Source organism: Malaclemys terrapin, chromosome 14 (assembly GCF_027887155.1).
Source record: "Malaclemys terrapin pileata isolate rMalTer1 chromosome 14, rMalTer1.hap1, whole genome shotgun sequence".
NCBI classification, from domain to species: Eukaryota; Metazoa; Chordata; order Testudines; family Emydidae; genus Malaclemys; species Malaclemys terrapin.
The window spans coordinates 19,402,891-19,429,632 of NC_071518.1; the positions used below are offsets into that span (position 1 = coordinate 19,402,891).

The 26,742-nt window shown below is 42.1% G+C and overlaps 1 protein-coding gene across 3 annotated transcripts in view; it reads right to left on the reverse strand.

Annotated features, from left to right (window-relative positions):
* Window positions 1-26,344, reverse strand: part of CHST8 (carbohydrate sulfotransferase 8) — a 266,139-nt gene extending 239,795 nt beyond the window's left edge. For all 3 annotated transcript variants that reach the window (XM_054048513.1, XM_054048512.1, XM_054048511.1), the window contains exon 1: window positions 25,978-26,344. The gene's annotated coding sequence lies outside the window, so the exon portion shown is untranslated. The remainder of the gene's footprint in view (window positions 1-25,977) is intronic.
* Window positions 26,345-26,742: the final 398 nt, after the last annotated feature.

Consider the following 26,742-nt stretch of genomic DNA (forward strand, 5'->3'; position numbering starts at 1 on the left):
TGACGACCACGTCAGGTCGTACCTGGCTGTCGGTACCAGGGATGGTGCAGTTCACGGAGATCTCCCCCAGGCGTGGCGCGATGGTTTTCACCAGGCGGTTCTGGATGGCGTTGTGGCACAGCTGCCAGGCTCTGGAGTGGGGTTTGCAGCTGCACAGGACGTGGGGCAGGGTCTCGTTGGGGTAGGCTGAACTTCCTGCAACACTTGTCTCGATTCCCGTGGCAGACGGCTCCGTTAAGCGGGATGCAATTGAGCCGGGCACGGTGGATGAACCGCCAGTTGGCGAAACGGGTGAAGCCGCCCCCGGCGAGGAAGTGGTTGCTGGCGTCCCACTTGCTGGTCAACTAAAAGGCTTTACCCTGGTCTGGTTTACGCTTCAGGGTTTCCACGTACAGCGAGCGGATGGAGGCCTTCAGAGTCCTCTCCAGCAAGCCCCTGGCCGTCGGGGTGACGATGGTGTTGTCGTCCGACCTGATCTGCGGCACCCGGACTCCCAGCTCCTGGCGCTCCTCGCACCACTCCCAGTGGCAGCTGATGCGCTTCCCCAGGTGACTCGTGGCGTTGCGAGTGCAGGACCACAGTGAAGCGATGTCGCGCCCGTCCCATCTGAATTCCCCATCCAGGGAGCCGCTCAGGAAGGTGGCGATGTCTTGGTTCGAGGGGGCTCTGCCGATCCGCTTCTTTGTCGCATCACGCAGGGTGTTCACCGCAATGTTCCTCACCGTGGCGTCGGGACATGTCAGCAGACGGAAGGCGTGGGTGAGGAGGAAATACATAGCTTTTTAGGTACTGAGCATGGTGAAGGATGATTGGGAAGCAATATAGAATTCATTTGCAGGATCACCTTCTACTCCCACCAAATGAGAAGTACATATGGATGTTTTAATTTTTCATACTATACTGGTGTCCCATGTGGCCCAGGCTTTGTAACTAGTGTCAGTTCAACAATCAGTTGGTATTTATTACACCAGAAACAGAACAAGAAATTTCTAAAGACCTGTAGGAAAGCATTTTTCATGCTTGAGAAAAACTTTGGAAGAATCCCAAGTGTGGAAGGAAAATGGGATAAGAAACTTTGTTTTTCAATGAGGCATATCTGCACATACACATTTCCTGTTACCAGATTTTAAAGAGACTTCTGAAACTGGTGAGACGTAACAACACTCCACCCCCACCCCCCACCCCAATTTCTCAGAGAGAGATTGTAGCTCCAATTCTCTCTATATTACCATTATGGTAATGATGCTCACATCATGTATTATGTTTTGTTATATAAGTTGCATGCCACACTTAAACGATCTAGCCCAGAAGCAATATTCTAGCCTGGTCCTATGGTGGTTATGGTGGTGAAGATGCCATCTTTGGTATTATGTGGAAAACAGAAATCCTGACCTCTCATGGTCATTAAAGACCCCATGAAGACTTCTGAAAGAGTTGGGGGTATTAATTAATCTTGGAATGCTGCAGGCCCCTAACTGCAGGATGCAGTTGGGTGCACTCTCTCTCCACTCACTTCTCACAGCCCTCGGTTCCCCAGGCTTGGCTCAGTTCCCATCAGTGAACATTCAAAATCCTTGCATATCTGTAAGGGCCATTGCCCTTTCACTGTGACATGCTGCCGCAGGCTCCTCTCTCATTTTCCTTATGCTGGTGTTTGCCTGTCTCGGTTCTGGAAGTACCTAGGCTGGAGACAGAGTAGAATGGAGCAGGGAAAGAGACACCTTCTAGCTGGGTGGGGAGCACTTCAGAAGGGCCCTTCCCAAACTAGGGTGTTTGGGAGGCAGGATGGAGGTGGCTGTAGGTATGCAGGTGAAAGACAGGAGTCCTGCATCCAGTTTCCTATTGGGGGGGCGGGGTGCACCAGCTGGGAAAGTCTGCTGGAGACCAAAGGTGCAGTAATGATGGGGACACGGAATGAAAAGGTTGAGATTGCAAAGAGAAGATGAGGAGAGACATCCCAATGTGAGGTGGAAAGGGGAGATTCATGGGGGAAGAAACCCTAAATGTGGGGGTGGGAGCAGAGAGACCCTGGAGGAAAGGAACCAGGAGAAGAGAGACATGCAGGGGTTAACTACTCACCCCAGAATGGAAAGGAGAGACTTGAGGGGTAGACAGAGAGAGAGGGAGAGACTGCAGCAGGAGGTGTAAGGGAGTGAAAGCTATGGGTTTGGTATGTTGGCCAGGTTCCAGCTGGTAAAGCACATTCCATGTTCTAATTCTACCCCACACTCCCCTTAAATTGATTGGATATTATATTTTTTACATCCTGTCCTAGCCAGTTCTGTAGTGTTGAGTGCTGTCAGAGAGTTGCCATATTTCTCCTCAAATGTGACTGCATTCCAGTGATGGATGAAACGCTCCCTGATAGTTTGTATACAAGTCTCTTCAGTTTGGAAAGCACTTTGGGATACTTTGGGATGTAAGGTACTATCCAAAGGGCTGATATATTATTATCTGTTAAAAGGATAGGATTGAAAGAATCAATACTATAAGCCAACCTCTTCAGGGCAGAGGAAAGTATTAGTGATGGACCCACTGTATCAGTCTTTACTCATGTAAAATCCATAGGATCATGCTCCATGTTTGTAAAGCATGTATAAATTAATGAGTGTATTCATCATTAATAATTATACAGAAATAAGGTAAAGCTTTTAAATAAATACCTGATAAACCTTATAGCAGATTAAGCTCCAAGTGCAGCAAATGGCAAAATGCAGTAGTATAACTGTGGCTTATAGAAACAAATATTTTAAACGAATATTTTCAGTGCACTGAACTAATTGCATTATGTGGCATTAACAGGGTACACATTAGATCAGTGGTTCTCAAACTTTTGTACTGGTGACCCCTTTCACATAGCAAGCCTCTGAGTGTGACACCCCCCCTTACAAATTAAAAACACTTTTGATTTAGTTGGGGATTGGTCCTGCTTTGAGAAGGGGGTTGGACTAGATGACCTTCTGAGGTCCCTTCCAACCCAGATGGTCTATGATTCTAGGTTTCCAACAGCACAGCCCCTAAAATACCTATACCTGTACAAGCAACATGTTTTGGTTCAGATAGGCTTCTTCTACGTATTAAAATCAATATGCATAAGTACATGGATCATTTTACTTATCAAGCTTTTCCAAAGGACTATCCCAAGTATTTCTAATCACAACCATCAGATTTCCATTATTTTCACCTCCTTTTACATTGGCTAGATCAATGATACCTGATGTCATAATTTATCAACCTCCAGTGAGAAGGTTATTGATTTTACTTGTGCATGCTTGCTGGAAAAAAATTATATGGTGAATTCAACTTGTAGCCTTTCCAAATTTAAATTAAGCTGCATTCTGTACTTGTCTGAGGGATACCTGCACTATATGTAAAGCAAATAATTGTAGCTGAAATGACTGAAATGGACATTTTATTTGTCCCGTCTATCCAGGTATTTTTATAGCCCTGTCTCTGTAGTATCTGTTCTTCATACTCTAATTGCTTTGTGAAATCTCTCCCTCTACGTCTGCCTATTCCCATCTCCCGTTCTGGTGCATGCAGAGTACAGCAATGCAATTTGACACTTTTCATTTTGCCTCTTGGGGAGGCTGAACTTGAGGCCAACTGGATATTTTATTAAGTTGAGAGATGTACTGTATACATAGAAACCTTTCAAGTAAATCCTGTATGTTCAGAGAGTGATCAAAAGCTTTAATGTTTGATATGACATGGGGTGGGATAAAATTTGGACTGTACATTTTTAGGTGTGGGGATTACGGAAAGTAATATATAGAGAGGCTGTGAAGAAAAGCAGGACTTTCATATTTTCTATCTTGCTGTTAGTACAGTGCCCAAGAACTGACAACCCCAATCCCTTTGCAATAATCAGACATAGGGAAATTGGGCTAATTTTATTCTTCAATAGCTCCATAGTAATAATATCTTGGGGAGAGAAAATCAAAATACTAGAAAAATGCTGAGTCATGAAGATGAATGAAACACTGAATCATTCTTTCCTCCAGCAGCTATAATCAAAAACCTACCATCCAATTACGTATCTAATGTATATGTTGTAATAGCCCATTGTAGTTTCTTTTTTCATACTCTATTGTTTTAGGATGAGATGAAGGGACTTAAAAAATTGCAAATGTTTCTCCCCCTAGATGCAAGAGCATAAATCACTGGTAACACTGAGCTCTCTGCCTCATATTGATTCTTTCGTGAACTGAGCCAGATGGGTTCAGATATGAGCATGATCTAATATTCCCCTTAGCTTGATTTATAGATTTCTTTGTGCATTACCTGACCATAAATGAGTCTTGCATTACTTCTTGTGTGCCTGTCAAATTAAAGAAAAATATTCTTGTTGACCTTTAAACTTGGAAGAAAAAAAATGAGCTGCAGACATTTGACTGCATGTATTACAGTGATCAGAACTCTTACATGCCAATTAAGAGTGTGTGATTATGAAAGAGGTCTAGTATTTTGTGTTGTGTGTAATGATTTCATTTTCCTGTAAAACACGCAATAGATATAGGGAGAGCAGCATAAACCACACTGCAAATAATCCTGAAAGAGGGAACAATTTGGCACAATTTATTCCTTAATTTACAAAAATGAGCACTGATTGCAAGAACTGAATGTTTTTCTAGAAGGAAATAATGTTCTTTAAAACACAGACACAGCAAGAAGAAAATACAGAAATGACTGCAGTTTCTAAAGGTGTTAATAATGTTAGCTAAAGTATTGTGAATCACATGGTGACCCCAGAGACCTCTTCTGTGAATAAAACAAGTTTAGTGTGTATGAAAAAGAATAAGGAATGTGTTCTGAAACTGATCATTAAGGCCCAATCCTGCACACATGACTCATGGCCAGACTTCAGCTGAACACTGCATTTTGCCTGAGCATAGAGCACAGGATCAGACCACAGAGACTGATTTAAAAATAAAGACCCAGTTCATCTTATTTCAGTTTTAATCTATAGACTACGGAGTCCATTCTCCCCTCTCTCACTGTGTGTATGTAATTAACAGTTATGGGTGTACTGTTCCTGCTTCAGGAGGGAGAACACCTCCATTATATACATTCCAGGTCTCTGACTAGGCTAAATATAATGAATACACTCCCAAACGCCTCAACAAACCCAGCATCTATCAGAGCATCTGTTCTATTAGAAGATTACATTTTCAGCAAGATGATGTTGACGTCTGTCTACTAGAGAGTATGCACACACAGACATGCGTGCGCACAGAAGCACTGTGTGTATATACTCAAAGACACTCCTAGAGAGTATGTATATGTATTTATGAAAGAGGTACATAAATGATGATATTCTAATAATGATAATTGATAATACTTTGTGCTTTTTATTATTACGTATTTGTATTACAGTCATATGCGCTGTCAGGGGGTGCTCAACTCCTGCTCTGCCCCAGGCCCCACCCCCTCTATCCCTTCCCCCAAGCCCTCACCCCTGCCCTGCCCCTGCCCTGCCCCATTCCGTCCCTCCCCGAGGGCACCCCCCCCTCACTCCTCTCCATCCCCACCAGCGCCTCCTGCATGCCGCTGAACAGCTGATCCACAGCGAGCAGTAGGTTCTGGGAGGGAGACGGATGAGCTGCTTGCAGGGACTGCAGGTGCATGCTGAGCACCCACTATTTTTTTGTCATGGGTGCTCCAGCCCCGGAGCACCCACAGAGTCGGCACCTATGATTACAATAACTAAGATCTGTAATTCTCCCTAGGATTCCAGTATTCCTCAGGTTTACCGTGACCATAAATAATGCAGTTCTATAGATTTCCTCAAAACATCTCTCCTCACTCTATCCTCTAGTGCTGGCAATGGTGGCACTCACAGAACAGTAGGTGTAAAGAACTCAATGTCAGCACTAATGATCTCCACCGAACGTTGCAGATAAGTAAAAAGCCTGGAATGCTTCCTCAGAACTCCAAACACAGTCCTCCTTTACAGTTCATGTAGAGATTTGAAACCCTACCCTTCAGTTATAAATACCAGGACCTTGCACTCTAGGATGATGTCCTTCAAGGGCAATACTTTATGCTCTACAGGTCAGCTGTACATAGGCCATAAATAAAGCCCTTTTACCAGACATAACATACTGTCCATCGTAATGCACTGAAGTATAGGTCTGTGTAACTTAGATGTTTCTATGGCATCCATCACTTCAGTAATAAGCGTTAGATCCTTCTTCTTGTTCCAAGGTTTTTCCTTAATAGAAACACAGATACTAGTGATGGAAAAAATCATGTGGGTCAATGGGCTTAACCTTCTCCTTTAGAATGGTTATTCTTTGCATTTGGTGCCTTTACAGACAATATCTTATCCAAAATTACTAGTCCTGTCCCAGGGTTTGACGGCGAGACCTTGTGTTATTAAGATACACCCTGATCAGCTTCTCTATGTGCCAGTTGTGTTAAAGAATGAAGATTGGAAGAGGGGACAGCCTGAAGATGACAAAGGGAGAGACAATGCCATGTGCCTCTATCCTTCTGCCCTAGCAGAATACTACTGCAGGTGAGAAGAGGGATGGGAGGCGGGGAAGAGAAAGCCTTTTGAGGGGGCGGCTGCCTAGTGGGATGGTATCTGGGAGAAGTGCTGAGATATTGTAATACTTGCTACTCTGATCATTACACTATGCACCCCTCATCACTTTGAGATGAAGGGAGTGCCAGTGGGTCTCTAAATGGACTTGGGGAGTCTTCTTCTCTTCCCTATTCCCAGAGGAGTCAGTGGAAGAGAATTGGGAGTCCATTTCTTTTCCTTCCCCTTCCCTATGGAGCCCAACAGAGAAGGTGCACTGGGTCTTTGTGGATTCATGTCTCTCCCACCTTTCCTCAGCTGTAAGGAAGGGTGGAGAGAGAGATAGAGGCAGGAATGTGGTCTTCACCCCCAATCAAAGGGGCACACATGAAACCCTTGTGAGACCAAGTGGGTGGGGGGCACCCATTTGCACCACCTGTCAAAGATTTCATTTCACAGTCTTGATGTTGGTTTTGCACATGATTTCATATGTGAATTTGCAACATGGGCTTTGTGTACATTTCATTGTGCATTTATTTTTATAATAATGAGGCTGGTGTTAAATCAAAACCTGGGGCAATTAGCATAGTCAGGCAAGTCCTCTCCATGCTTCCACCATGCATGGGCCAGGCATGGATGATAGGTAAAATACTCTGCCCTGTCCACCCTATGATTAAGGCCCTACCAAATTCACAGTCCATTTTGGTCAATTTCATGGTCATAGGATTTTAAAATTGTAAATTTCATGATTTCAGCTATTTACATCTGAAATGTCATGGTGTTGTAATTGTAGGGATCCTGACCCAAAAAGGAGTTGTGGGGAGGTCACAAGTTTATTGTAGGGGGGTTCTGGTACTGCTACCCTTACTTCTGCCTTCAGAGCTGGGCAGCCGGAGAGCACTGGCTGCTGGCCAGGAGCCCAGCTCTGAAGGCAGAGCTGCCGCCAGCAGCAGCGCAGAAGTAAGGGTAGCATGGGATGGTATTGCCACCCTTACTTCTGTGCTGCAGCCTGCAGAGCTGGGCCCTCACTCAGCAGCCACCACTCTCTGGCGCCCAGCTCTGAAGGCAGCAGTGCAGAAGTAAGGGTGGCATGGTAGGTATTGCCACCCTTACTACTGCGCTGCTGTTGGTGGGGTGCTGCCTTCGGAGCTGGTCATCTGGCCAACAGCCACCGCTCTCCAGCCACCCAGCTCTGAAGGCAGCAGAGAAGTAAGGGAGACAATAATGCGACCCCCCCTGCAACTCCCTTTTGGGTCAGGATCCCCAATTTGAGAAACTCTGGTCTTCCCTGTAAAATCTATATAGTATAGGGTAAAAGCACACGAAAGACCAGATTTCACAGGGGGAGACCAGATTTAATGGTCCGTGACATGTTTTTCATGGCTGTGAATTTGATAGGACCCTACCTATGATGGTGTGGAGAGCTCTACAGCATGACTTTGTTGGGGAGACTATAGGCAAACTAGAGCATGGCCTGTGCAAATTTTGGATCCTCTGGCCAAATATACTGCATGGGTCAGAGGGAGCAGCAGGCTGCAACAGCCACTCCTGCTATGCTCTCTATTAGCAACTTTGGACTAGCTGCACGGATGCCTCAACTGGTGAGGGCTGAGGATTCTGGAACAAAGCCCCATGATGCTTTTATATCGAGCAAAGTCCTGTTACTTGGACTTTCAGTTGGTTTACCAGGATTTGGCACTGCATGTGATTATACATAGTCTTGCATTGCTGGTGTTAGTTTTGCATAGGTTTTTAAAAATGTATTCCCCAGTTTGGATACGAGAGGCTTTCATTCAGATATGTTTTCTTATTTGCAAATCCCCCAAACTCTTCCCAGTTCTCCCAGCCTTTTTTTCTGTCTATCTCCTATTCTGTTTCTTGGATTACATTTCATCCTGTAGTTCTTGTGTACATTTGTTCTTTGCATACACTTTCTCTGTTCACCTCCTTCCTTTCTTTCCCTGGATTCTTCTCTAAGAAGTCTTTCTTTTTCTTCTCTACTTTTCCCCTCCTAATGACACCGACATGCAGTTCTCCTGGTGTCACCCAGCATGGTTCTTTTCACTACACTGTTCAACTCTTCCTCTGAAATTTGCACTTTCCCCTCTCTTGTCTCACCCAGGCCTCTCTTCCCTGTTGCCTAATATGTTGGATCTGTTACCTCATCCAATCCTCTTTTTTCAGTATAGCACTAATGTCTCCTTTTTTTCCTCAAAGTAATTGTGGATTGTGCCATCCTCTTCTGAGTGTCTGTTTTGTGATTTTTTTAAGTGAGTTTAGTGCTAGTGAAAGATATTGAATTGAAAACCCTAGGATCTGATGGCTTCTGTTTAATCACCGGTAAAACACAACAACTTGGTAAAGCATCTTTCCCTGCACCACATTCTTGCTATGCCTTGCCCCTTTTTGGGAGAGACCACCTGTGGAGCAGTTCACCCCCCCAGGCCTTCAGTCCTTCGCTGACTTTGCCAAAGAGGGTGCCAAGGTTTGTTTATATTCATGCTTGTCTGGTAGAAGCCCAGTCTAAAACTATCAATCATTCCATGCAGGCTGACAAATAGCATTTTAGATTCAAACCAATGAGAGGTTCGTTAACCCAAATGAGCTACTTGAACATGAGCTACAAACCAAGAATTAATTATTCACTGAAAATCTTTGGCAAATAATTTTAAATAACAATTGAAATGAGGAAATAATGATCAATTCAAGAACAGAAAAATCAGTGAAAATAAAGTGTTAATTAGGGATTATTTCCCCAGTTTTCTTTACATCTTTCCCTTTCTCATCTAGTCTTCTGTTTTGCCTACACACTATCCTAGCCTTTCTCCCTCTCTCTTTTCTGTATGTTATCCATACTGTATATTGTGACAAAAGCAGCTGTTGTTTGAAATATCTTTGTATTTAGAAACAGAAGAAAAAATAAAATTCAAGTAATACACAGAATGTAGTAAACACTATGGGAAAGAACCACAGAGAGAGGGGAACACTTTTTGCCCTATTAAACACTGGGCAGAGATCCCACAAGCAATGCGAGCGATGAGCTGCTATTTAGAAACTGACAAATTTGTAAGGATCAATGATGATTAAAAAGAAAATGTCATTAATGAGGGTAGTGCAATCCAATATGCATCCAGTAGCTGCTGGTGTCTCTGCTGAGAAAATTAAAGGAAAGTCATTTTTGAAGCATATATTAAATATTTTGAGTTTACTATTGCCTCTGTATTTAGTTAATAATTAATCTATTTCCATGGTAAGGTTTAGGCATTACAAACCATCAATTGTTTGAGACACAGGGAATTATAAGAATTTGGAATTGTTCATCTTGCAGTGATGTGCACGGGAGATGTTTGTAGTCTGTTTCATATTACCTTACTACACCTGCCATGTATATGTTTGAAGTATAGTGAGGTGAAGCAGTGGTAAAGTAGACCATGTTGCTAAGTATGAATATTTTGTTTCACATTGACTAGGTGTGACACTGATGGTTGTTGTTACTGTTATTATTATGGATACTTTTGGTTCCAGCAGATCCAAGGGGGATTGAGAATTATACAAAATGATCCTGGGTGCAGAAGTAAAAAGAATGAAAGGAAATTATTATTATATATTATTATTATTTATATTGTGGTAGCACCTAGAATCCCTAGTCATGGATCTGGACCCCACTTTGCTAGATGTTATATAAACACAAAAGAAAAAGACAGTCCTTGACTGAAAGAGCTTACAATCTAACTAGAAGACAAGAGAGAACAGATGGATACAGATAGACAGATGAGGGAGGACAAGGAGACAGTGAGACAAGATTGGTCACATGATAGGCAGTGGTCTCAGCACACCAGTGGCCTGACAATTGTCAGTTTTTTTGCAGGGGTCATGACAAAGGAGAGTTTTATTGCAGTGTGACCCTGGTTAATATCTCAGAAGAGTATATGGAGTTGTAGGGTTCATTTTTCTATTTTCCAGAATTAAAAAAATAACAGTTCTGTACCAAAGTACCTAGGATCAGTTTATCGTTAGAGCTGGTCCGAAGATTTAAATAAAAAAACTTCCTGTCAGAAATGGGATTTTCATGAAAATCAACATTGTCCACAGGAAAAAAATAATCTATTTTTGGTAAAATTGGGAAAATCTAATTGAAGCATTGTTTTTTTGGTTAGAAATATTGATCTGACCCAAATTAACAGATTTAGTCTCAGAATCTCTCTCCTCTCCTGAGCCATCATGGCACTTCATGGGAATTGTAGGTCCATGTCTCTCCTGCCTCCATCTTCCCTACAGGCCGTGCTCCTTGCTACTATGATGAACTGTATTATATCCCAGACTTGGCTATGCTTCCGTGATGCCTCATGGGAGTTGTAGATTCTGAAAAAAAAATCAAGACCAGACAGGAAGTCTCATGAAGCACTGCCGCAGCTCAGCCACAGGGACTCCACAGTGCGGCATAGGAAATGGAGTCTGGCCTGGCAGAAGGATGACAGGAACTACAACTCCCTTGAGGTGCCATGGTGGTTCAGGTAAACGGAGAGAGTCCAAGACAAAATGTGCCCATTTGGGAAAGTCGTAATGTTTTGTTTGTCAACCATGTCAAAGTGGAACATTTCAACATTCCCAAACTGAAATTTTTCACCACTTTGTGTTCCACAAAAAAAGTTTAAACAATTTAACTTTTCATCTCGAATTCTGACGAAAACAAATATTGGAATTTCCCCTGGGATGGAAATTCCATTTTCCCATCACTCTAATAATAATAATAATAATAATAATAGAACTTCACCAATGCATATTAAACAGAGGTGTCAACAGGGGTGCTAGTTACATATTCCCAAGTGCCAGTGCAAGTGGTATTATGCAAGTCCCTTGCCTGTATTCTTGGTGCAAGGGAACACCCAGGAATAGGGTAGCAGGACTGATGCTGATTCCTCCTCCTCCTTCTCCGGAAGGGGAAGCTGAGATATGAAAGGAGCCCTACTCTAGGGCAGACAAGTGAGCTGAAAATAGAACTCAAGAGTCTTTGTTTCCAGTTCCATGGTCTAGCCTCACTTCCTTCTATTTGTACCTTGGAAACAAAGTGGAGCACACCCTAATATATTTTCATTTGCAATGTTTAGTTGAGAGAAGAAAGAGGTGTCACAAAGTAACCAGTCACAAACAGAAATAGTGTCTTATGATAAGAAAATGCAGATAACAGGGGGAACTGCATATACATCTAGAAAAGTAATTTTGCCATACAGAGTCCTGGTGCAAACACACTTGGAAATACTGTATGTATTTCTAGTCCCCATACGTCAGAAGAAGAAAATGAAAAACAAAGGAGGGCAATAGTGATGGATGTATTAGAGGACAAGGTACATACGAAGAGGCTGAGGAAGCTAAATTCATAGAGTTTGGCAAAAGAGAAGAGGTAACATGGTCACAGTCTATAAATACCTTCAAGGTAACAATAGAAATGAAGGAAGGGAATTATTCACAGTCTCAGAAAATTGTAAGACAGGGAGCAATGGCCTGAAGCTAAGAAAGAAAAAGTTTTGCTAGATATTAGAACAAAGTTCTGAACAAAAAAAGAGCAACGGAGTAGTTTAATAGGCTGTCAGAGGAATTGGTTAATGCACCATACATGCCACTCTTATACAACCAACTAGATATGATATCCCTGAGAAAGACGCAGTGAGTGGTATAGTAAAATACAAAAGGCCCAGGTTGGATTAATCAAGCAACCTTTTCTGGCCTTACAGTCTATGATCCAAAAGGTGTCACACGGATGTTATTAACTGGAATTAGGAAGCAGATCCACTTTTCAGAACCAGACCAGCTCCTTTCTTGTATACCTCTCTTTTATGTTCCTTATCCATCAATTAGTCTCCAAAAGCGGATAAATACTAACTTGTCCCTCTTCACGCTGATTTGCTTTCCTATTCATTTGAAAGAGATGTCAGGAGAATCAGAGGAGCTAGTATGGGAATGGTTGTTACTACACATTAGTTGAGCCAAGAGAATAGCTGATGCAGAGGATTGTAGGAATCAATCTCAAAATCACTACCAGTGAACAAATGGGCATTTACATGAGTATATAAAGAAAATGTTCAAATACTGAAGAAGTTAAAGGAACCTACTTTTCTTATAACACTTTAGAAGCCAACTCCTCCTATATATTCTAATTCAAGGAATAGGGACCATTCTGAGACAGAAATTTAGTTTGGAGAAAGCTTCCTACTTGGAGAAAGTGAGTAGTATCTTTCAAACTCAAATCCAGAGTCTTCATTTTACAAATTGTTCTTGATAGCTCTATGCAGTCCTTAGAAATGAAGTGGAATCTGTTCAGCCAGATTTATGGCACAGCTAGATTGACTCTCAGATAGGTGAGCTAGTGAACTCATAAAACATTGCCTGTGGGTTATGCAGATAATAATTTCATATTCCACAAGGTACCCAAGAGGCAGTATTCAGTTGCTACTGAGGGAAGAACTAGGCAAGCACTGCTACACATGGGAGTATCCAACTCACTATGCACAATGACACTCAGGTAACCAATCAAAGATGCCTCTCTCATTGGCATCTAGCCAAACTCTTGCGTAAAGGGCAGCCAATAATCAGATGGCTTATAGCACAATTACAGAGCAAGTGCTAAAGCAAATGCCTAGTGTATAGCACACAGACATACCCTTCACCACTACCCAGGAACAGCAGTCAGTAGAATGGCTGCACATCTGGCCCAAGGGTGATATGCACTCCAGCTATCTGACTGATGGCATTAGAGCAGTGCTTTTTTTCCTATTTCACTTTGGGCAGTGTCCCTAGCACTCATGGGAAGAAGAGACCTGTGACTGGTTTCTCATTGACACTCCTTTACTGGCCTGTCCCTGAAAAGGGTTTCTGCAAAGAGATGCATTATTCCTGCCCTAAAACTGGAGTGACTTGTTAGCCCGCTGAACAACTTTTGAGGTCTGAAACCTAGCTCACTTGCCTAGAAGGCAGAACATGCCCACCCTTCCCTTCCAGCCCATATGGTCTTGTGCCCGCATGCACTAGAGTGCTTTCAGATCTATTGGAGCTGCATGAGAGGAGCACAGCTGTGTAATAACAATTACTCCAGCTTTTGTCAGGAGACATGCATGGAAGTAGTATGCTTCCGACTGCCTCTAGGGATATGCAGGGACTTTGCCTGCACATCTCAGTAGTGAATTGCGGTCTAGATGGCCTACTAGGTTTTCCCATTGCCACATCATATCATTTTATGAATTCAACCAGTTTGTTTCTTTACGGTATGTTTTAAAATGGGAAATACCTGAGATTTTAAATGTGATTCCACTGTATCTTTAAAATTATTAAGGAAAATTCATTAAAGTACCATCCTTGTGTGTCTAAACCATGACATTAATTTTTATTGCCCTTAGACAAGTTAGGTTGATGATCAAATAAAAAAGTTAGTAATAACATGAAAAATGCCCAGTGGAGCGATGCTGATTTGGGCCTACTATGTCTCATCTTGAGAGGTGCTGAGCACCCTTTTAGCGATACTTAAATGAACACTTGCACAATCCGATTTTAAGCATCTAATTTGTTGATAAAGATCTTGTTAACATAGCAAAGCTCTAATATCCTCACAGTAGACAATGCAGCTAGGATTTTCAAAAGCGCTCCAACTGAATCACTAGTAAAACTCTTACAGAGTTCAGTGGACACAGGGTTAGATAATACTGAGTATTTTGAAAAACCTGCTCTATTTTTTTAAAGGCTGAAGAAATGGCAAGTGTTGACTTTTTGTGGTCTTAAAACTGATCTTTGTAATGTCTGGTGTGGAAATCAATGATAATTCCCTTGGCCAAGAAACAAAGCATGAAAGTTGTTTTTTTTAAAATGCATCACTCTTTTCTGCCTAGTTTGCTTTAAAATATCCTCAGTCTGGAGGAATCAAGATAAATACTTCCAGAATTTATATTCTTGAAAATCTGGAATGAATTAAAAGAACAGAAAAGCACCATGAATCTATTCCACCTTTATAGAAGTTGTTACTTGCATTCAGTAACTGTTAAAACAATCTACAGTTATATTCAACAGCTCAAATCATCATATTTCAGAATAGCTATTTAACTGATGTAATCATAGTTATTTTAAATACGTATCTATTAGCACTTATAACGAATGTAATCTTCAATGGGAAATAACTTCTCTCAGATACATGATTTTTCTGTTCAGATATGTCATATGTTGTTGTCTTGGTTGTAAGCTCTTCTGGCATGGACTCACTCTTTCATTTTTTTGTAAAGCATCTTGTACACATTATAAAATAATAACTATAATAATAACAATGTTACATTATAATTTAACTATTTTTTAAAATTACATATTTTTTCTTTCAAGTGATTTCTCAGCATAAGCACATCAGTAAGAGCAGCTGATTGGAGATCTGCAATGATAGCTGTTTTGTAGATATCTCTGCAGAAAATGCCTTTAACTAGTAAAATTTAAATCTCTTTATAAATGCATTCTATCTTTTGAAATTAGCTAATTGTTTTTGGTCATTTAGCAGCAATGTTATTTACTGGCTAACAGTTGCTTTAGTGAAAAAGTCAGAGAAAATGAATCATCTTCTAGCAACCTGCTACCCACCTGCCCATATGGTAACAGCTGTATTAATCTGATTTGGTTTGTTTATTGGGAAATATCCTTTTATTATTATTTGCAAGCCAGAGAATTGGGAGAGGATTCCATGATGGCAGTTATACAAAGAATAAGCCCAGTGCTTGAACTTCAGAAATCTACCCAGAGTTAAGGTTCCAAGGTCAGATCCAGAATCAGGAAGGAGAACTATAAATTACAAAGCATTGGACTGCAGCCAAGCCCATGGGTAGCTACATTTAGCATATCATTCTCTAAGCAGCAGGATGAAACCTTAACTCCATTTCAGACAGCATTTGAATGGAATTTGTTATAAGAACATTTTGATTGAAATATCATCAATTGACTTTCCAAGACAACTCTGAAACGGATTGCAATCACACATAGGGGGAGAGGACAGCCTTGTCAACCAGCCCAAAATGATGATGAGGATGATATAACCCCATAAAATATTTATGAAAACCAGACGAATCTCTGTGCTAGCAACATGCTGATATTATAACAGAGACTTCAAATAAACTCTTGACATTAGCCTAAGCTCAGATTTCTCCCAACATAAACCAAAGGTTGAACAACAACTTGACACGTCTATTTCTAAGTAAAAATTGCTGCACAGGTTATTATTACTAAGATAATTAAAACAGTGTGAATAATGTGATTATGATGTTTTATTTGTATGACAATAGTGCATAGAGCCCACAGTAAGGATTGTTCTAGATGCTGTACTTCCATACAATAGGACTTAATTGGAATGTAAGCTCTTTGAGGCAAGGGCTGTAATTTTGTGTGGGCATACAGAGCCTAGTACAATGGGACTCTGATCCCTGATTGGGGCCCATAAGAGCGATCACAATGTAAATAATAACAATATAAAACTTGTGAAATGTTAATCTCTTTTTATGGGGAAAATAATGGTTACTTTAATGGATAGGAAAATTATATTATACTTAAGGATGCCTGCCCTTTTCTTAATTCTTTCTTAACCAAATAAATAACTAAAACAACTCACACCAATCCATGTTACTTTTTTTTGGCTTATATGTAAAAGCTCTGCCTGCAGGCAGACCTGACAGACTGTTCCATTAACTCACAGACCCATATTTAAAGATATGAGAAAATATTGTCAGACTCTGTGGGGAAAAGAGTCAGCTCGAAAGCAGGTCCTTACCCCCTGCCTGCAAAAGAACAGCATTGGCATCAAGTGCTGAGACAGCTGCCGTCCTTCCATTTTGGCAAGAAAAAAGGTGAGGGAAAGCAACTGAATAAATGCAAGTGGATTTGGGGAGGGTAGGAAGACGACAGATTAATAGTTTATTGGACAATAGTTGAATCAGATTGAGCTTACATCTGTAACTAATAAGTAGGTGTGGCCCGCTTTTCTAGTAAATTATAACTGATCATCTAAAATACTGTCCACATGCATTTCATGAATATGGAAACTAATATTATCAGACAATCGTAATTCTATGGTGGGGTATATCAGAATCACTGTTGTTAACAAAGACAATTAAATGGTTGGGGTTGCAGATCAGTTGCTGTTGTAGGAGATTTTTTCCTACAAGTTTGATTTAAGTATTGCTTTTTGACACATCTGGAAAAGAATGTTCCCATGGCACAGGAATGAACTTGTGCCTAGTTCTGTTGGATGTTGAAACCTGTGTTGGATGGGATGAGCACCTGCAGTCTGGAGTGACAGACATAAATGCTTTATGTGGAGTAATCTAAATATACTTGTGGTCACTTGATAACCTGCTGAAGTAAGTAGGTTTCAATCACAGCAATCTGGAATGGAATCGTCAATCAAACTAATTTGAAAAATCGTAAATACATTTTCACTACCTAACAATTTAAAGTTTTGTTGTATGGTGGTGTTTTTGTGTGTGGGGCTAAATGAAAGAAATAATTGCACTGTAAACTGCAACACAAAGATCAGATTCATGGTGTCCTAACCTTTATGTGTCTAGAGGCTCATATGTTTTATTGGCCTGGACTCTACTTTGCAATTTCGTCCATTGTTTTATGGATTATTATTGTTTCCTAAATGAATTTTGGGACTCCTGAGAAATAAGTTATCCAAAGTTTCAGAGATCAAAGCTCTTTATTTTCTTGCCAAATGAAATAAATGCAAGTGCACTTTGACTTCATGGACTGCTCCATTTTATGCATTGGTTTAACTTTCTTTTACTGAGTTTTGAGTTTTTAAAATTATTATTTTACTAATGCAGTTCACATACTGCATGGTAGGTCTAAGGCTGGTTGTGTGAAAAACTATGATTAAATACTATAGTAAAAGATGGTGATTTGCATTTGTATATGTCTTCCATCAGAAGATCTAAACATAGTAAAAAAAAATTACTGAATTTAGTTTAACCAAGTTAAGTGGATAATATTATTGCCATTTTACAGATACCAAAACTGAGACACATTGGCTCAAATTTTCAAATTTGGATGACTAACGTTAGGCACCTAACTATGACCCTGATCCTGCAAACTCATATGTGGGTAACTTTATGTGCATTAACAATCACACTGAACAAGATGAAACTACTAACATATGTAAAGATACTCACGTGTAAGTATCAGCAGGATCAAAAGTAGACTGATTTGATGGATCTGGCTCATCTGCAGCTCACACTGAAGTTAATGAGAGCTGAAAACCGGGTATTTTTATTTAGGTACTTAAATGTAGATTTGGTGTCTAACCATAGGCATCCAAGTTTGAAAATTGTGCTCAGAAAGTTTAAGTACCTGATCCTGCAACCCCTACTCATATGAATCATTACTACTATCTCAAGTAGTCTCATTTACTTAAATTAACTTACTTCCATGAGGTTGGTTGTTGTGTGAACAAGAATTGGAAGATTGAGCCCTAAGAGACTTTACCGAGATCACGGAGGTCTTTTGGCAGCACTGGAAGCTGAAAGCATGTCTCCTGGCTAACAACCTTGTGTCTTAATCACAAGAGCATCCTCTATCCCTTTCTCCCAGAACAAGGATTTGGACCTTATAGTAAGCCCGGGTTCTTTGTGATTAAGAGTGAAAGGCCATTTCTGGAGGTTTTGAAAAACATTTCAAATGAGGTATTTTAAGGGATGTGGTGTAATTGTCGAGTTTGCATATTTAATAGACATTTGGCTATAAACATTCTAAGAAAAGTGCCTAGTTAATATCAGTTTGACAGTAAATTGGCACAATGCTGAGCTCCTATGCATCAAATTAGCATTGATCTGCAAAATGTTTCTGAAAGGTTTCTTAAGTCTGCCAACTTTTCAAATCAATTCTGGAGAAAAGGGCTTGGGCTGGTTTTTGAAGTCTGATAAACTTTTCAAATTGTCTATCATGAGACTGCAGCCCTTTCCAATCTTTGCTTTTGAAATGCTAATTCTTTTCAAACGTTGTTGTTTTTCCCCATCCTCATTCAATAATAATCAATTTTGTTTTGTTTGTTCTCTGTATGTACAGTTTTAAAGCCTCTCTCTCTCTCTCTGAGTTCACAGAGTCAGACCTTCCAAGTGAACAGGTCCCTGCATAGATACTCATTCAGCAGGGCTTTGTGTAGAGAGCACATACTGAACATGCTGGAATGCTGGTGCTTGGTAGCCTACTCTGGTGCATAATAGTTTCCAGGTGGAATGTAAGGAACTGGCTTTGACCCATAAAGTTGTAAATGGTTTTGATTCTGGCTGCCTAAGAGATTGCTCGTCTTCCTGTGTGATACTAATACAGCTGTGATTAACAGAGGCAATAAAGCTCAAACTCCCTCAATTAATACAAGAAGGCTGACAGCAGAGCATGCTCTGTGAAGGGTTCATGGCTATGGAACTTGCTCCTGTTCTGGTGTGGCCTGCCAGAGACTGGCTTTTGTAATCCTCCTGGCTGTAAAGTCAACATTTCTCTTGGGCTTTCTATCAGGGGTAGGTTGAGGTTGGTGTAAGTGGGTGGTGTCTGAATGAGGTTAATCTGGGAAGAGGAGGGATTATTCCAGGTTTTACGTTCCTGGTTGGTTTCAGTGAACTTGGTTGGTTGTATTTTGCTATATTGATTTTTAATTATGATTTTTCATTCTTGACAGCACCCAGAGCTATGGACCGGAGCTGTGCAATCTGAAGTAAAATAAATAAGACAAAATGCTGACATTTTTCTGCATAGTTTTAGATAGAAATCTAGATAGAAATACAAGTGATGAATAATGTAGCTTCACCAGATTACTGAACCTTTTGCCTAAAATGAGCTAGAACAGCTACCCAAGTGCCCTGCCAGTGGCATTCATGTATGAACACAGGATACAGAGGTTCATGAACTAGAGCCCTCTCCCCTCAAGCAGTGGAAATTGCATGTGTTTTGAGGGGAAACGTACCTGAACGGGCTGTTTTAATGATTGCTTATAATTATGGGATGGATTATTTGAGCAGCTTTGGGAGCTCTCCCGCCAATACAAAGTGGCTCTAAAACCAATATAGCTAGCCGCAGAAGGCTCACCCCAGGGTAAGGGGTGGAACAGTGTCAGTGAGGCATCTCTGAGACCATCCCCTCCCAGCTATCTTATTCTCCTTTGAGCTTTGGTGGATTTATGCTGGGGACCAGATTGATGTACAATCAGCCCATGATGGAGGAAGTGGAAAGGTGCCATTAATGACACTTTGCACCCCCTTCCTTGTTGTGCTACATTCTCCTCAGCTGAAGCCGTGGATCTGGGTTTCAATGGTACTAATACGTATCTTTGCAGTTGCAATGAGGCCCAGCCTCCTTGTTTGTTCCTGAAAAATGAGTTTTGGTTGAAAATCAGACTACCTATTTTTCTACCTTCTCTCATAACTTCCAGTGATGTCTGTGTGAGTGCTGCATGCTCAAGGAATGCACTTGTGAATAACCTCACCAAAGGCCCTGTGAGGATTAAGGAAAAAAGTAGGTAGAAACAATGTTGTTTCTTTGGCTCACGTGAATTCAAAGAGAAATATCAGCTCCTGTCTGATGATGTAGGTTCACATGTTTCTGATTTCTATCAGTTAGAACTCTGTTAATCACTTTGTGCTGTTTCATCCTTTAACATGAATTCACTTAGAGCTGTGAAATTCACCATTTTTGCCATGACTAATTTGTGAAATCCGTCACCTTCCTTTGTGGTTTGAATTGTGCCCTAGTTAAACATCATTATGTTGATTAGAAAAATCTGTGGTTTGTTTCTTACAGTTAAACTTTATTTCTCTTCTGTCCTCAATGTTCACTTAAAAGGTGTGATTCCATAGTCACTTATCTTTTGTGACTAATGAAAAATGACTTGCAAGCCGGCTTTGGCTGGATTTGAAGACACGGTGCTTTTAGCTTTTGCTCTTTTACTTTAGCTCAGTGTAGACATTGGGCCAGGGCTGGCTCTAGGCACCAGCAAACCAAGCACATGCTTGGGGCAGCACATTTTCAGGGGCAGCATTCCAGCCATTGTTTTTTTTTTTTTTTTTTTTTTTGCTTAGGGTGGCAAAAGCCTAGAGCCAGCCCTGCCAGCAGCAGCGCAGGGGGGGGGGGGGCCCTGGGACCGCTGTGGTTTGTGTCGGGGAGCAGCGCCCGCACCTTGTGGCTGGGTTGAGCGGGCTCCAAGCGTGGGACACTTGGGCTGGAGGCCACAGGCGGGGGGAGCTGCCTGCAGGTGCTGCAGGGCGGCCGCCCCCCAGCACCGCAGCCGGGGCTGGGCGAAGCGGCCCGAGCCGCCTAGGGACTGCGGCAGGGCGGCCAGGAGCAGCAGCGGAGCCATAGTGGGGACCGGTGCCCGGGGCGCTGCCATGTGGGGCCTGCGTCCCGCTCTCCGGGGCTCCGCTCTCTCTGGGGCTACCCTGCCCCAGCTCCTCAGTCCCCTGCTGTGGCAGTCCCCCAGCTCTGCCCTCCTGGATCCAGCCGGTCCTGGAGGCAGGAGCCCTGGCTGGAAGGGCCCTGGGCTGAGGCGTGGCCCGGGAGCCCCCCTGCTTACTCCAACCCTGCCAGCGCCAGACCAGCTGGAGGCAAGGGGGGAGCAGGCGGAGTCAGCACTGGTGGGGGGGAGCCCAGAGCTGGGGAGGCAGGGGTGTGTGGGGGGGCAGCCAAAATTTTTTTTTGCTTGGGGCGGCAAAAAACCTAGAGCCGGCCCTGCATTGGGCTGACTCCTGCTCCAGTGAAAGTCAGTGGAAGCTTTGATGTTAGCTTCAGTTAAAGCAAATTTGGTCACATATTGAGGCTGGGCAGAATATATTTTTTATTTTTTTTATAATTGACAGATAATAGCAATGTTTTTAAGCATCTTCCCCCCAATTTTTATCAATTTAAAGGTTCACAGTTGTGGGAAATTATGGAGGGTCAGGCAATGCGGGAGTCAGACAATTCTTTAATGATAGTAGATTTGAGAATCAAAAAGTTAAAGCTTTAAACCATTAAAACACAAGTTGTCAAAAGGTCACATGTCAAAATATACCAAGTAGATGTTCTTAAATCAAACTCTAATAAATAATCAACATCATTTTTCTTACTTTGCCTATCTGTAAATTTTGCCTGTTAGTAATGGAATTATTTTTCATCTTTGTGTGTATGGTGAAATCAATGTTTACCAACATTTACTGATAAATATCTAATCCTTCCAAACCTAATTACTTTGCATTTACCATCTTAATATATTTCTCCCAGCACTTGCCACAATGGTGTGAAAAATAGAAAAGAATATTTCACAATGTATGTACCCTCTACTGATTATATTTTAAACTGGTGGTAAAACTAAATACAAAATAATCATAATACATAGTGTATACCCTATATATACACTAAATATTCTGGCAGTATTGATCTCATATATAAGCAGTAGTATTAATCTTTTGTTTTTCATATATTATAAACAATATCCTGTGGGCACTCCACAAGAGGAACTCCTGCTTGGGATTGGGCCCTAAATTCCAATATGTTCAGTGGTTTGGTTAAAGTGCCACAGATGTTTACAGCTTCTTAATATGTTAATTGCTCATTGATGATATGTCTCGTTCATCCATACTCTTATCCATATTGTTCATCCACCCTGTGTAATTCACAGCCTCCAACAAATCTAGTAAACCATTATTTCAGTATTTCTGTCACCAAAAAAACAATGATAAATGGTCTTATTTTTAAGATCAGTAAGAATATTGTAATGGAGTATAATAGAGTTTATTGGCAGCACCTGCCAAAGTGGAATTCAGCTATTGATGTTACTGGGCCTAGAATTTGGCCTTAACACTCTTGCCCCTTAGCACAGTACCCTTACAGGGTAAATCCAATGATTTTAATGATGTAGAGGATCTCATGATATTAGGAGGGGAGTTAAATTTAACATAGTTTGAGCATCTCCCTCTCTCTCTCTACCCATTTTTACTTTAACTTTCCTTCTCACCTCTCTGCTCCTATGGTGTTCTGTTTTCTTGCTAATTTCAGACTCTACTTCAAACAGAACATGAGGAATTTAAATGAGGAAATCAACTAAACAGACAAGATCAGGAGCATTTCTACTGACAGGGGAGTGGGCAACTCCAAGTTTCTTGCTGTAATTTAACCCATCATCATAAACCAGAAAGAGACTATTCAGGATTATCTAAAGTGGATCTTCAGTACTACTTTCCTTCCAGTCATCTAACCCAATCCTGCTCCCACTGAAGTAACTGGTAAAATTCCTTTGGACGTCTGTGGGAGTAGGAGTGGGTCCTGATGCCATTGTAAGGCAACCTCTACCCCTTACTATATACAATGCATTAAACTCTGAAGTATTGAAGCCATCTTATTACAAGCTATTTACTTACCACTACTATGTACTAATCACCAGATAGCAATAAAAGCTTTTACAGTCCCATCCTCTCTGATCAGCAGAAACATGAAAAGCATATTAGCCAATTGATTTTTGGCATTAATTGTGAGCCAGGAGCAGTGCATTGAGTACATAGACATTTTTCAAGCAGGAAAATTCAATTTTAGTTTTTTAAACGTGATTTTGGAAGATACTCAAACACGCCCAATAGACACACTTTTCAAATAGTGTAACACAAAAAGTAGTTCTTAGCTTACATAAACAAAGATTTGAATAAATGTTAAAAAGCCAAATTCTCCTGATATTCCATAATCTGTAAATAATTACAAATGCAGCAAATATGCATGACATTTCCCAACAGACATTTTGGTTACAAAATCAAAATCCTCAATCATATGTAGCCCATATAAAACTTTCACAGATTCCAGAGATCAATCAGTTGCGACTTGCACCTTTCATGTCCCTTTTCAGTAAGTAGCAAAAGAAAATCAGAATTCACTGTTTTATTTTACAGCTCTGGTGATATATAAATAAATCATCAACACATGCTTATTGATGTCTCCATACAAATAATTAAGTCTTGACCTTCTGTTATGACACTTTCTAAATTCTTTCGGTGCTTGAAACTAGTGCTCAGAGAATATCCTTCACACCTTATAAACAAGGATGTTTCAAGAGTGGGTGGGAGGGGTCCAGTTCACTTTCACTTATTTTTTTCTACATTTGATTCTGCCAGGTATACTGAGTTGTTATTGATTACCAATCTCTGTAGCAGTCTACACTATGGGTTGAATTGTTACATGTAATTGCTGTTGAAAGTTTGCTTCATTAGAAGTAAACTTGGATTAGGTCTCCAGAAGCTACATTTTCAGTGCTGCTCCATATGGTGGTGTAATCTAGCCTGAGTAGTGAATATCTATTTTTTTTATATTTACTTTGCTCAGTAGCAGAACTCCAATAACCCTGGTGACTGCTGTCTTTGTGTTCAACTGGGCTAGGTAGCAGGTGTCAGCAAAAAGTTTAATTTGGAAGCTCATGAATTCCAAAGAGGAGCTTAACTGTTATCCCCAACACTGAGAGCTTCTGTGACCTACTCCTGGAAAAAAGCAAATCCCGTGAACATGAAAGGAATTTATGAGATGCCAGTCATCTGACAAAATGAAATCTTTTCAGGATAAACAAGGGATGGCTGTATTTATCCAATAATGAGAATAATTAATAAACAAATTAGACTACATTTCTAATTTGTGAGAATTCCTTATAGGAGACCATTAGTGTTTACTATTCAACTTCCTAACTGGCAATGTAGCCAGAGTTCTTTAAAACGTTTAAATCTTGAAACAAAATACATCATGGTACCCTTCTGACAGAAATAACGTGCATCTCTTTTTATAAACAGATTAAGGTTAAACTGTACACATTTCCATCTAAAGATCACTAGTTACAGGAAGAAAGCTACATTAAACTGACTTCATGGGGCTTCCTAAACCCTCAGAAGCCAAAAAATTGGACTTGAGGCTACAACCTTGCTTTTTTACACCTAGTTATGTCACTACAGATATCAAAGAATCCTAGACATTAGAGATGGAAAATGGCTGATAGACATTTAGCTCCTTCACCTGCCAATGCAACATTGTCCACTATACTGCATTTTCCACTGCTTTGTTTAGCCAAGTTTTAAATGGCTCAAGTGGCATGGTACAGTACTGTACAGTCTGAGTGGTCTAATCTGAGTTAGACAAAAATCAAGACTAATATAGATTATGATCTAGAAGAAAATAATTTCTGATTAAATGAATGTAATTTTACCTACCAAATGAGAAAATTAGACAGTGAGTTAGCTCCCTTTAGTATGCCTTTATAGTTTGATCCCTGAACACAGAGGGTGAGTTAGAAGTAGGAATAGAATTGCAACCTATTGTGATTATTTTTTACCAACGTATAATCAAGGGATTTTGTATCAAAATATGTTTAAAGAAGAAAAATATATCTTGTGAAAGAGCCGTTCATTTATTTGAAACTTAATTTAAAGCATGTATTAACCCCTTAAAGTTCTGGTGTATAGTATAAGGACTTATGAGCATCTTTTGAAATGCACACTATCCTGCAAAGTCAGAGGAATTATTGGAATTGTGGATTATCCCATCAGTGTGTATTCAGGAATTGTCCCAGGGTAATTTTTTGACCGGCTAGACTGTAGCAGCTCATTCAGAGTTGTTATGGTCTGTCATGTCAATGAGGATTTAGGGATACTCAAGCCCACAAGTCTCTCAGCGGCAGAGCAATGTGAACTACATTTGCCTGCTAAAAATCCTTACACTGTTCTCGCTGGGGGGGTAAAAATTGATGCACATATGCAAGAAGCTGCATTGCTAAAATACAACTGCAGTGAGATCAGAAATCAAACAGTGCCAAACCGCTGGGTCACCCGATGGACTAGTCAATGAACCATTGCCACTGGAGTGGGGGGTCGGGGAAGGGGGAAATTTGAGGCCAATGTTTGCAGTTACTCAATCAAAACTCCCAGTAACTTCAGGATGGGGTCCTGAGCACACAGGGCAGGAGTTGGCGCCTAGACCCCGCAGCAGACAAGATGTTTTTTTTTTAAAAAAACAGCCTGGTCGTTTAGGAAGCAGGTGCCAGCCCGAGTCCCCTGCTTTTCAAAGCCGCTCTCCCCACTAGGGAGAGGGGGGCGCTTAAAACGGCTGCCCCGAGCCGCTCCCAAGTTTGTTTGTTTATTTCCCAATTGCCCCAGCCCCGCCCGCAGCGAGTCCCTCGGGGCCCAGGCCGGCCCCAGGGGCCGGGGCCGCGCCCGTGGGCGTCCTGTCCCCCGCGGGCTCCGCCGGAGCCGCCCCAGCCGCGCTGCCCCGAAGTCCCGGGAAAGTTTCCCCGCGCCGCTCGCGAGCGGGACTTTCCCGAAGTCGGGGCGTGGCAGGGCGGCCCCCGCCCCCGAGCGGCTGGCGCGCCGGGACCCCGGAGGCTGCTCCGCGCCCACCCGCCCGTGACCCCTCCCCGGGGCCGCGCTGGGGGCGGACCTGCGCGCACTGACCTGGCCGAGCGGGAGCAGCGCCCCCTCCTCTGGGGCGGCTCAGCGCATCCTCCCGCCGGGGGGCTCCGCGCCGGCACGCTGGGCTCCCTCCGGGCACTTCGGCGCCTCCCCGCCGGCCGGCAGGACGCAGGGAGCTAGGCTGGGAGGAGAAAAGTGGGACAATCAGCCCGGAGCTCGCAGGCGGCTGCCTCCCCCCGCTCCCCGCCGCCGCCTCCTGCCGCCGCGCCGGGCTCCTTGCACTGGCCGGGGAGGCTCCCAGGGAAGTGATGCTCCTGCCTCCCGGCAAGGCTGGGCAGCGCGGGCTGAGCTGAGAGCCGGTTCCCCTTCCCCTCGCCTCTCCTCCGCCTCCTCCTCCGCCATGGCAACACGGGAGGCAGCCTGCCAGCCCCTTGCCCTGCTCTGCCACCGCTCGGAGCCGGCGTCCCCAGCCCCGGGAGCTGGGAAACAGACTCCTTCTTTGTCACTTGCCTCTTGGCCAGAGGCGGGGGTGGTGGGGGGAGAGGATGTCACGGCGGCTCCACTGGGCTCGGTGCTCTGCGATTTGTCTGAGCAAGGGGGCTTGCTCGCGCTTATTAATGCAAATCTAATGAAGTAAAGTCAGAGCTCCCTGGGGTAAGGGGAAGCAGGTGCTGGTTTGTTTCAGGCAGGGAAATTAATGTGGAGGCACGGTTATTTATTTTTTTCTAAGTATCTAATCACTCTCAATTTCCGAAGGATGAAAGTACATGTGGAGACATTTCAATGCCTTCACATTTCCACGGGTGG